The 13,137-nt window shown below is 38.5% G+C and overlaps 1 long non-coding RNA gene across 1 annotated transcript; it reads right to left on the reverse strand.

Annotated features, from left to right (window-relative positions):
* Nucleotides 1-1,127: 1,127 nt before the first annotated feature.
* LOC127565745 (uncharacterized) lies at nucleotides 1,128-4,202 on the reverse strand. Its single transcript, XR_007955099.1, has 3 exons — nucleotides 4,161-4,202; nucleotides 2,140-2,611; nucleotides 1,128-2,080 (listed from the first exon to the last, which is right to left on the reverse strand). It is a non-coding gene; the product is annotated as an uncharacterized LOC127565745 (long non-coding RNA).
* Between the last annotated feature and the right edge of the window lie 8,935 nt (nucleotides 4,203-13,137).

The following is a 13,137-nucleotide window of genomic DNA, read 5'->3' on the forward strand; positions in this document are numbered from 1 at the left end:
GAAATGGAGCCAGGGAAAATGTGCACACAAATTCGTAATGAATGTGAATTCAAAATGTAAATCTTTTTAATGCTTCCAGAGCATTAAGGTGAATTTAAAACTAATTAGATTATATTCGATTGAGATACGGAGAAAAATTGTAAATGAAGATGTATTGTTTGACATAATCAAATTAGTTTCTGCTCTACACAGCAAAGACAAGAGTTCGAGAGTCCGACACTCTTAGCTGTATCCTTGCCCTTCCCTTTTACTTTCGCTGTCGAAACAAAATGAACTCATTTGTTTTAATTTAATCTTATTACGCAAAGATTTATTGCCTCTCGCATGAGATGGCAACCCTTTTATGTACTAGACAGCACAACACACAGCCTTTTAAAGCTGACCCAAACCCTACTTCCTTCCTTCCTTTCTTGACCCATAGACGTGTAAAAGTGCGAATTTTGCAAAGCCCTCGAAAGTTGATTATGATTGATTGAGTACGATTGAAATTCTGTCTGTCATTGTGCGGAAATTGATTTTTACAAGTGCTCAAACTGCACTCCTACATTTGACAGCCAAATAAACGAGTAATTGACAGTTAAACACAGTCGCCTCACGGACATCGCGCATACGCCATGTTGACTGTATTTAAAGAGCAGCTGATAAATGAGCCGACCAACCAAATTTTGTTGGCAAACTACTATGCTTATTGAAGTGATTAACTGGATAGCATCACAGAGAATTAAACACTCACACACACTCAGCTTTGGAATGAAATAAAAGCGAGCTTAATGTGGCCCCAGATAATTGCACAAACTAGTGGCCAAACATATTATAAAGGCAACCCAATTAAAAATAATAAAACATTAATGTTTTTGCTGCGCCATAAAAACATCGTAAAACTTCTTGCAGTGAGAATATTAAACTGCGATTCAACTTGTAACATAAAAGACTTAAAACACAAGCAACTTAGAATAAAGCTAAATTTGCTTTTGACATACTTCGTTCATACCCGATTTAGCATGATGCCTAGGGTATATTTAAACTAGACGACCACAAGCATCCAAATGGAATTTCAAATGATATTTCCATTGGGTGGCTGGCGCTTGATATGTCCATTTATTAGGATTTTGATGAGATGGCTTAGCTACAGATGCCATGCGATGCGATGCGTATGTGTCTAGGCTTTGTTGTCTGTGTATGTGTGTGTGGGTGTGGCAACAACGTGCAGATTGGGCTAACATACAAATGAGCTAATCACATACGAGTAAGCTCCGCTCAGCCACAGTGTTGTATTGCATTTTGTCTATTTGCGACACTTGTGCGACACTTGACTATTTAGTTCTCTCTGATCGCATTGACTGAAGCTTCGATTTTGAAATCTATGTTAGAAGGCATAAACTATTGATAGAATAGCGAGAAAACAGATGAATAGCAGTTTGATTAGAAGTAATTTTTAAAGCAAAATCAGATGGATTTCCGTAATTTCGGTTTACTTTATGAGCCATTGCACTGCACTGCAGGATAATTTATGTGCAGCTATCCAAACTCATTTGGGCCGCAACTGAGCAAATATGCTAACCACTCATGTTCCGCCTAGTCGTCTCCTGTCTTAATTTGCATATCTGGCTCTTGGTTCATGGCGAATTACGTTTGCCACTAACCCAATCATCGTTGCAGTTGCAGTTGCGGCATGTGATGTTGCTGTTTGTGTTTAGATTGGCCTCTCCTTCGCGTATCCTTCGTCCTTTGCACCTCGTTCGCGTCTATGTTAGCGCCTGCGTCTTCGTCTGCATCTGCAAACGCGTCACCTTCACTGACGTCGCCATAGTAATGAAGTTATTATGTTGACACTTTAGCTGCCTTTCATTCACCGCACCGCCATGCGTCGTGGATCTTTGTAGTTTACATTTGACGTTTGACATTATGCAAAGGCCGCCTTTAAATGGCAGTAAAAGGGGCAACTATCTACCTACTATCTAGTTGTTCCCTTCTAACGCATGGCTTTTATTTTGATTTTGTAATTAAACCCCTCTCTTTCTCTCCCTTTGCCCATTCACCGAGTTGTTGCTCTTTTCTCTTGACATTTGCATGACAAGCACTGCGTACACAGAACAAACAAGAGGTAAACACACAAACACACACATCTAGTACACATACCCGCACATACACACACCCACACCTACGCAGCTGCATCTGTAAACAGTCATATTTATTAAAAGCGTTCGTCCTGCGGTTGCCATTCCACAGCAGCTTTCGTTTGGCATCTCTCACGTTGCACGTCACACGTCTCACGTTGCCCATTGCCGTCGTTGTCGTCAGTGCTCTTCAGTCACCGTTTCCTCCTCTCATCATCGTCGACAAGCTTTTCATTTCAGTCTTAATTCCTTTTGAATAATATCTACCACTTAAACTTACAAACATCAAGACCACACTGAGAGTAGAACACATTCATACCCGCACACACACACAGTCACATACAAACACACACACACACACAGTCAGTATGTGCACACACTTGACGCAGTCAGTTGAACTTATCGTCAAGTCAAACGTTTAGTTCATGGAAGTAACGATTAAGAGGGATTCATTTGAAGCTTATTTCTTATTCATTAAATTGCAGTATCTAGAGCTAAAAAGCACATTAAAGAAACAAGAGTGTGGATTAGGTTTAAATAGCTTAACTTACAATAATTATTATAAAGTGCTTCTCTTCTACTAACTAAATAAATAATCTAAAATAACATAGTTCTGATTCCATTGCACAATTTATATTAATATTAGAATTTAACTTGACACTATTTCTATATATTTCTACCTTTAATCTAAATTTAATTCTCGAAATCCATTCCCTAATTAATAGTGTATTGAATGCTTCAAATGGGATTTTCTCAGCTTAAACTAAAATTGTAATGAACAATTTTTACATTTCATTGCATAGTTTAGCAAAATATGTTTTCGGTGGCATAAAATAAATATTTAAGCTGCTCATGCTGCACCAGCGCGTAGCTTAAAAAATAAGTAATGCAGTTACAAATTGTTTTTCATATGCATAGTTACAAAATTTGCATATATGTACGTACCGCCCAGCTGAATCAACGAATATTTACGCCAAATTTGACGCCCCTTTTGCCAACGTCAATGCGATATACACACATACATACATATATATCTATATATGTATTTGCTTGTGTGTGTACTTAAATGTGTGCATAAATATTTTAATATGCCTATTTTGTTGTGTTCGTCGGTGTGTGTTTTGTAGCTGAATGTGTTTTCATCTAGGAACGCGGTGTGCTTCTCTTTGTCCTTTGTTGGGAGATTTCTCAATCATTGACGAAACCAGTTGCCGCTCTTCCAAACACTCACACAGCCGCCACATGCTGCGATTTATTTTTATTAAAAACAAGGCACCCCACTGCTTGTTATTACAAGTCTTCATCGCTACCCTTTCTCGCCTTGCTACCATATTCATTCTCATTCGTAAAGCATATCTTCATTTCACCATTTTCTTGTTGTTGTTGTCGTTGCTCAGTGATATTGTTGTTTTTGTAATTATATTTTCGGGGAGCCCAGTGTCAGACACAGAGCCTAAGTGAGGGTAAACTCTGACTCTAACTCTGAGCTCTGCCCCTGGAGGCATATGTATAGCATGTATTAATTATGGTTGTCACAGCAACAGAATTGTGAAAACATCTTTGCTGAGTGGGACAATATCTTATGGACAGCATCTGGGCCACACACACACATACACACACATATGTAGAGTACGTTATATATGTTACAATTTAGGCTTGAATAACAGTAAGCATTAAAGGAATTGTATTTGCAAGTTACTGCAATGCTCTAAGAACGTCATTGCTCAATTGTCGAATGGTTTGACAGACTATTAAGTGTAGAGTAAACATAATAATAATAGGCCAAAATAGTATACATAGCTTGAACTATTATAGAATTCCTAACAACTATGTTGGAAATTATGCGATATATAAATCCGGTAGCCAAATTAAATTTAGCAAACTCATTATATCTTTGTGCCTCCAGGAAATGTATGTAGCAGACGAAAGGAGGCATCTCCGACCCTGTAAAGTATATCTATTCTTGATCAGGGTCAACAGTCGAAACGATATAGCCATGTCTGTCTGTCGTAAATTTGAAGGTTGATTTTTAGTGCAACTTACAGTTTTTATTATTTCTGAAAATTTAATTGCGATCAAACAAAAATAAAGTTATTAAAGAAATACTTTTGTATGGGAAAAACGCCTACTCACTTTGGATGTTAGTTGCTTTGACTAATAGTTTAGTATATTTTGCGCTGTATGGTATATCTTGAATGTAGTACTATATCAATATACCAAATATAGCTTTTTTAAGTTTATAATATTTTAGTGGTATATTAATTTGGTATATTTTAAAATTAGTATTGTACTGTTTTATTCGCAATAGGTACCGGGTATCTCACAGTCGAGCACACTTGACTTATCTTATTCTTATTTTTATACCCGCTACCCATAGGGTAGAAGGGTATTATAACTTTGTGCCGGCAGGAAAAGTATGTAACAGGTAGAAGGAGGCATCTCCGACCCTATAAAGTAAATCAAAAAAATCGAATAACAAGCGTAATTTTAAAGCTAGAGTTACGAATTTTGGTATATACAATAACTACTATAGTAGTATTTGATTGAGTATATGATTCCTGATAAATTTGGTTGCGATCAGATAAAAATTGTGGAAGTTATTAAAGAAATACTTTTGTATGAGCAAAAACGCCTACTTACTAGGGGTCTGAGTTGCTTTGGCCGGCAAACTGGCATTTGGTATATTTTTAGTATTTTTAGTTTTTTCGGTATATTTTAAAAATGATACCGCAATATTTTGCCTTTATTAAAAATGGGTAGCGGGTATCTCACAGTCGAGCACACTCGACTGTAATTTTCTTACTTGTTCGTTAGTTAAGAGTGATTAAAATTATCTCCTTGAAAATTAACAAAAAACGCGAAAAGACGAAAACTATTGCTGCGAAACTGAACTACTTCGAATTTCAAATTAGAGAGATATTCGAATTGTATAAAATGCTCTTCTCTCTTTGCTTTTATTACGCAATCAGACTTGTTATGCAAGCAGATTTTCTTTTAAAACATCTATTTCAATCAATGTCCAGACAGAATAAAACTTTTAAGTCCCTAGATTTGTTTTTGTTTAAATTTCAATTTAAATTTGAATTGAACAAAAGTCAGACGGAATTTATGTGTGTTCTTTGTCATTACTAAAACCGCAGAATAGTGTGGCTTAGAGAGAGAATTTGAGTATTTGAGCCAGAGCCAGTGTGGCCAAAAATGAGAATTTGAATTTCAATTAGTTTCCATTTGTGTGGAAGTCATTTGAATTCGGCTCCGCTGAATTGAATCTGCTTCTGCCTCAAATACAGCCCTGGCTTATGGCATTTGTCGGGCATTCGACCATGGTTGGCCTCACGTGGTGTTGATGTCAGCCAATTAAAGCGTATAATTAAGTGTGTGCCGGGTAAAAGAAGTTCGTCAAGAGGGCAGCACGTCATCAGTCAGTTTTGTTTGTTGCTGTTGGTGGGCGTGAAGAGCCACGTGGAACTCAATGGGGCGCCTCCTTCCGAGAAGGGTCCGACTGTGGTACCGACAACCACACAGCAACCGAGAAGGCGCCATCAATTTAAATGCAAAAAGGCTTTTGAGCCAAAAGCGAAGGCCCCGCCGCGCCAAGCAGTCGAACAGTCGAGCAGTGGAGCACCGGTCAAATGTGTCGAGGCGGCAGTTTCACTAATTAAGCAGCGTGGACGAGCAGCAAATCGCCTTACATAGGATGTTGGCGCCACATTTCGACCCTGGCTTCAGGCAATGGATGGCAATGGCGATGGCGATGGCGATGGCCACCGCAGCCGCAGTCGCAGTCAAGTCACCCATGATGACGATGACTTACCCGGAGGCTGGTAGCTGGGCTGAGAATGAAGCGTGCAGCGTGCAAAACAATGCTAAGCGGCTCAGGGCTGGATTTGGCGCCCCGTAGAGTATGCTACGTTAATTTTACGAGACGCGTAGCAAGTGAATTAAATGAGCTCGACTCTGAACTCCTTTTTTTTCCTTCTTTTTTTTGGAACAAAGACTTTCGACCCCTACTTGAACCGTGCGCAATGCCAGCGTCAGCTCGTGGAGTTTTGTAATTAAAATGACGAGGATTACATTAGCACGTCGGATAGCAACTGGTGGCCAGTGGTTAATTAAAACAAGGTGCGCCACACGTTGCTCAAATATTTGGGATGCGTTTAAACTGGCCACAGCCTCTGTGTGGCTATCCGGCTGCTGCTGATGATACAAGAGAGACGCCTGGCATCGACAGCACTTGAGCAGTTGGTCACATGATGCGACTTACCTGACCGACATACGCAACCATGCGACTCAGCTGTGCGAGGTTTGATTCAACCAATCGTTGGAAATACTAAACCGAACTTTAAGATGTTTGCTATACGAGTGTTCAGAGTAAATTCTGCACTTAATAAATTAAAACTATTCACTTTATAAGTTATTTGATGAAAAAAGAGTATATTTAATTCAATAAATAATTCAAATAAATTAATTATTGAAACAGATAGTTATACAAAATTTAAGTATTATACCAGACAAGCAAAATAATTAATTAAACACTTTGATTACATAATTCCGATACATCATTAATCGATATTTATATACGCAATACAAATCATTTTGACTTTTGCAATGCAATTTCACTTAAGTCATACTGAAATTTCCAACATTAATAATATTTATTATTTAATAAGTAAACTTAGTTTTGTTGGTCATCAGAAATTTAATAAGATGGTCTAAATTTTTTCGAAGTACATATTATAAATAAATAATATGAATTTTAAAACAGAAAAGTAGAAGAAAATCTGTTTAGAGTAAATTTTTCAAATTTGAATAAGTTTCTAAAAATGTATTTAATACAAAAAGCCATCATCAATTTAGTGAGTTATTCAAAATGTGTTCAGAGTGCACTCTTGCATTTAAACATCTTTTATTTCAATTAAAAATTTATTATAATGATTTTACAAATAATGAATGACTAAAAAAGCAGCCCTCGCATCACGGTCTGAAAGCAAAACATTGTTTGAGCGCATTTGCAAGTAGATGCCATATAAGTACTCGTATGTGCTTGGGATTGGTATGATTTCCGACTTATGCACTTAAGAATACAGAAGCAGAGGAGTATGCACACATCATGTCCTCATTCTTTCTGACACATTTCTGCGTAATGTTGAAGTTATTAAAGTTCCGAGCACTGTGCAACTCTGCAACTGTGCAGCTGTCTGGCAATAGATAAAGGTGTCAAAGTCCACAACATGAGATGGCCTGGAATATCTTGTCTAGAGTAGACTCAGCATATTTCTGTCGCTGGCAATTTAATCAAAAATTTTCTTCTATTTGATTATACTTATTTTTTTTTGATGAAGTGTTATTTATTATACATTTTTCATATAGGATGTTTTCCTAAACATACAAAAGCCCAAAGTATGCATTAAAATCAAGATCAAGTGCTATTCGTAGCTGTAATAAATCAAGTTATCGTGACTCATCAGACAAACAAAATCCGTTTCCATAATTTGCCATCCGCATGAAAATGATGTTCAGAGACATGAAAACAATCGAATTAAACTGGTTCAAGCGTTTTCGGTAGACCACGCAAATTGCTTTGTAAACACTCAACACTCGACTCTCTACAGACGACTGTAGGCTGTAGACAGTCGGCAGCCAGCAGTCGACACTAGAGGCAGAGACGAGTGGCAAATTGCGCATACGCAGAGACAGAGATATAAAAAATTAAGCTTAATGTGAGGAAAGCGCTTTATAAATACTTTGGCAACTGACAAAAGTGACTTCAACTTTAACGCTGTTATTCAATTTGAGTTCTCTGATTCTGATTGCTGAGATATGGCTTGTTGAGCTCTCAAGTGTCAGTAAGTTTGTTTTTAAATCATCAACAAATAGGACGTTCTACTTAAGCGAAATTTAAGTGCAAGCAATTTAAATTTGAGTATCGCACTTATAACAAATGTTAAGTGCAAGCTATTAAAATTCACTCAATTCAGTGTTTGCTCAATTTTTGTCTGAATAAAACAAACAACAATTTAAAATTGAATATTCAAGCTTGAACATTTTATGGCATACTTTTTGGCATCGACAGGACATGTCATCGTTTTTGTCACTGCATGTAAATTGCAGAGCTAGTTATCATTGTCGGCAAATCTGCGAATTAATTGCATTGCAAATTGAAATGAATTTCAGTTGAATAATTTTTAATTGTCATCGCTTGTCCGGCGACAAAACTTGTCTGCAATGGCGGATGTCCTCAATGCCATTTATTATCTGATGCGCAATTGGAATTTGGAATTTTGTGTTGTCGTGTCGTTTCGTTTCGTGTCGTGCCGCCTAAACACTGTGTAAACAGAATCTCTGGAATTTCGAAATTAACTGCACAATTCACAGTCGTATTTCCTCTGGCACACAGCATCAACAAAACCAACACCAAAAATACCAAGGATTCGCTTTGCAATTTCCGCAAATTAAAAGATATCACTTACAGCGAAATAATTTCCCAAAACCACAAAAAGCAAGAGAGCGCGCGCTGCAAATTGTTGCGTGTCACGCCCATTCTATTTTGGTGCAATGAAAACGCAATGGGCGGAATTTTTATTTTCGTTTTTTACTTTTTTTGGAAGCTTGTTGACAGCAAATTGAATTAGAAACGCATTTCCGTGAACAACACGACCGCAAATGCAGAATGAAAAGTGATGGAAGGAAAATGCATGTGATGACGCAGATAGACAGAGCGAGAGAGAAAGAGAGTGAGAAGGAGAAAGAAGTGCCAAAGTTAAGGACAGGCTGACACATGTGCGTTCGTGTTGCATGCAAACGGACGATAGATGACGCCTGTAGACAATGACAAACCGCAAAAATTCAATTTAAACTTTATATTTCATTGGCGAACACAAGTTGACCACCAACAACAACAGCCGACCACAAGAAACATGAAAAACAACAACATAAAGAACATCCGACACCAATTGCAAACAGCGAGATGGCAAAAGTTGGAGACACATCGCATGTATATACCATAATTGAAAAATATTGAATGGCCGCCAAGAATACCATAGAAGCTTATTTATTATGCCCGAAGGCAAAGAACGACAACAAGCCTGCTGTGGCTGGCTTTCCTAACTCGGGATAATTTGTGTAACAGCTACTTAGTATTCTTATGGCACATTCGCTTTTGTAATTTGATAGATCTTCATGCAAATGAGCTATCTTTGAAATCTTTAATTTTTGATACAGCAAACAACTTTATCAGCTCCTTAGGGCAGTGACTGTAATAGGATTAATTTTGTACAATTTTTAATATTTCTTACACTGAAAACAAAGGAACAGTTTCAAAAATCAAGAACATTCGCTTTAAAAATTGTATTTTTCAAAGAATAAATTCATAAAACTAAGAACACCAGAAATCTCCAAAAATACGGATTTAGGTTACAAAATTCTGTATGCCATCGAAATTCCTCTAAAGTTTTTATCTGGCTTTGAGTGTTTACGTTCATAGCTCAGTTGATTGAGGTGTCGCGCACCATTCTTCATTGCAGCCTAAGAGAGGGATCCTGGACTCAAATGCTTTCATATTGTTGGCGCACCAAAATTCCAAGTACTAAAACCAAAATCTTGATTTTGAAACTTTTTTTTCAGTGTTGAATTTTATTATGATATGTCGCCGAATTTATAAAAATATTTTCCAAAAATTATGAAAAATTATAATTTGATGTTATCAGTTTTCTAAATATGATTTATGTATAAATAAATAAATTTCATATCTCTAAAAACAATTCTGAATTAAAGTTAAGATAGTATATTTGTTGGACAATTTTAAAGCGTTTCTTTTGCTCTTTAATGAAAAGTGTTCGCTTAAATGCTGGTATTAAAGGATATTAGTATTTCTTGGTACTATATTAATTTGGGCGCCACTTTTTACAACACATACACAATATGCCTTCGGTTGTGTGTTAAATGAAAACACAAGATGGCGGCAATAAGGATTTGATTTAGATGACGTGTGGCGCGGATTTGCAACGGATTTTTATGTTTATTCTGAGACTTAAATGAAATCCGTCGAGTATAAAACAACACAAGCAAGTAAAAAATCAGAAATCCCCAACTGGCAGTCTGAATCTTCTGCACGCATATCCATTCACACACACACATACACACACACGCTCGCACACACATGGGCAATATTTTAGCATTTGTCATAATTAGAAAGCGTCGGCAGCCCCTTGGAAACAGCTGTCGAGGAAGCCGAAAGTACAAACAGCACACACAAAAAAGAAAACATAAGAAGAATGGTCATAAAATAAAAGAAAATACGCGAGTTTCAAATTTTCATCTCTTTGGTGTTGACGTTGACGCCGACAGCGACAGCGAAAGCGGCAGCGACGATAGCGTCCCAGGCGTAGCTGGCGGTGCCACACGAAGCAATTCCCCTCGCCTACGCCTCCGCCACCGCCTCCTCCTCCTCGTGCTCACTTGCTCGACTCGACAATTATTAAAGTCTTACGGGCGGCGGCGCATTTATGACTGCACTTTTCACATCCGTTTCCGCATCCGTCTGTCGACACGCACCTACCATCCACTCACACACATACAGATACACCGACGACACACACACATAGACACACGTAAGGCTGCGAGTCGTGTTCATTTGTTGGGCGTGGAGCCAACAGGTCGCGGGCAGCGGCAAAAGCAATTTCACTTTACATTTGTTTTACGACATTTGCTCCCCATACATATGCGCCGTTTGTTGGTCGTTGGACAGGCAAAGGGGGGCGTATTCGGGATGGGGGCGTGGCATATATGCGACAACGTGTTTCGCCATAGCTGCGTTTTTGTGGCTCCTCCTCGTCCTGTGATAAGTATTTATTATTATGCTTTTTAATGGTAGAGCGCTTTGCTTCTGTGCTTTTACCCAAATGAGTTTCCCTCATTAGAGGCCCACTTTGCCAGCCATTCTCCTGTCATTTCGTGGCTGCTGCTCTCTTTTTCTCCTCCTCTCTGCTGTTGTTGTCGTAATGCATTTTTTAAAAACATATTAAGGCGGGTAACAAAGGCGTACTCTTGGGCCCAATACACAGGTATGCAAATACCCTTCAAATATGTATTAAGAAAGCGAAATGAACAACTCTTAAAAATTGCTCAATTACTGCAAATTGAATAGGGGAAGTTCTGAAATTCTAATACCGCAAATTGATCCCCCGTCAAAACTGGTAACAACTTTTCAGCTGTTAGGGTATGCTAGCATTACTTAAAAAGCAATCATAAATGCGAGAATAAGTACAGCTAATTCTTTTCTTTCTTTAATTTTGGGAAGAGCACGCGCTCTCTTCTCATGCTTTAATCACTGTCATCAAAAGCAAGTTTCAAAACGAGCCAATAAAACGAGTGCTCAACGTTATTCTTGCCTGAATAGCTAATTACCCATCGAGACATTCTGCGCTTCGCTTATCTTGGAGCTGGAAAAAATTGCCATTGTATTTTGCCAAAAGTTTCGCGCTTGCATTTTACTGCCGCTCGAATAAAATATTATCTTTTTGCAGCGTCGTAATACACACTCGCTTCAAGGAGTCAATATTATAACATATTTTTATTTTTTATTTTTTTCTTTGCTCATTTCTTCATTTCAAGCGAGGCACAATGCGCTATAATTGAATACCTGGTATTGACAGTGCCTTACCTGGCAAGCTGCCTTTTGATGTCCTTGTGATTAAATGCCAACATATCGCCTTGCCACGCCCATTCAAACGCCCACATATAAGCGCATTTCCCAATGGGCTTCCTCTGCTTGTTCGACAGCAATATTAATTAACATTTCGTGGCAATATGCGATATTAATATGAAAAATATATATAATATAGTAGGTGCAGGATGTGGCTGGGAAGCTTTTAAAGTAATTAATGTTGATACAAAAGGAGCAGAAACAGTTTGCTCCCTGACGCAACGACAGCTGAGCAACAAATGAGCTGATGCTGTTGAACCCTAGCACAATGAATAATTTATGGCCACACTCAAAATGAACTTCAGAACTACAAAACTACGACTACAACTATAGCTAGAGAAGCCGCCAATATTGAAAATATGCCATTACAAAATTCATTTAATAACCCCAAAAATGAGAAACTTTTCCAATGGTTGTAACCTCATACGAGAACATTCATTAGGTATTCTGTCAAACACAAGCCGGCGGCCTTCTTTGGCCTTCTTGGGTTTCGACACCAGCAAACTTTTTGGTAATTTCACACCTTGGACACATTTTCGTGAAGTTGATAAATGTGAAAGTGGTTAGAAGTCGAACCTGTTGCTGTTGCTCTAGCTGTATCCATCAAAATTTAATGCAATATTCTTTAAGGGACTTTGACCGTAACCCAAATCAGCCAAGATGGCGCGAAGTTGACTACCCAAAGTTGCATAATTAACAAGAAGTCAACACATGGATTTGGGTCAGGCCAAGCTACAAGCCAAGCAAGCTACTTAGCCTCAGAGCTGCTGCTTCAGATGTACCTAAATCATGGGCTCTCTAAAATTCAGCCATTTGTAGCAAGTTTTTTGGTTGTCACTTTTGGATGGCACGTAAACATAATTAGACGCACATTTAAAGGGACATTTAAGGACGACACAGGAGCCGGCAGTCAGGCTGGCAGGCACATTATGCTGCTGCCACTCGACCCCAGGGCCAGTCAGACAGTCTCAGTTGCCCGTTGCCAGTTGCCAGTTGCCAGTTGGTTGTGCCTCCCACATCGTACGTGTAGTTGTATTTGCATCCTGGCAAAGTGCTCTGGGTTCCCAACTCGTTGCTGTACACGTGCATGACACTGGCAACTCGTCGAAGGACGACAACTGAAACAACAACATGTAAATACCATTAGGTCTCACTGCCTGCTGCCTGCCTGCTGCCTGCTTGCTTGGTTACTTGGCCCTGGCTCGACGCGGAGGGCCCACTTAAAAATGTTCTCGACGACTTGACATTGTTTCAAGAGCAAAAATATGGCTTTTTAGCATTCTGTATACGCGTACAAGTTGTTGCTGCCAGCTAAGA

The sequence above is a fragment of the Drosophila albomicans genome, chromosome 3, assembly GCF_009650485.2.
Source record: "Drosophila albomicans strain 15112-1751.03 chromosome 3, ASM965048v2, whole genome shotgun sequence".
In the NCBI taxonomy this organism is placed as follows: Eukaryota; Metazoa; Arthropoda; class Insecta; order Diptera; family Drosophilidae; genus Drosophila; species Drosophila albomicans.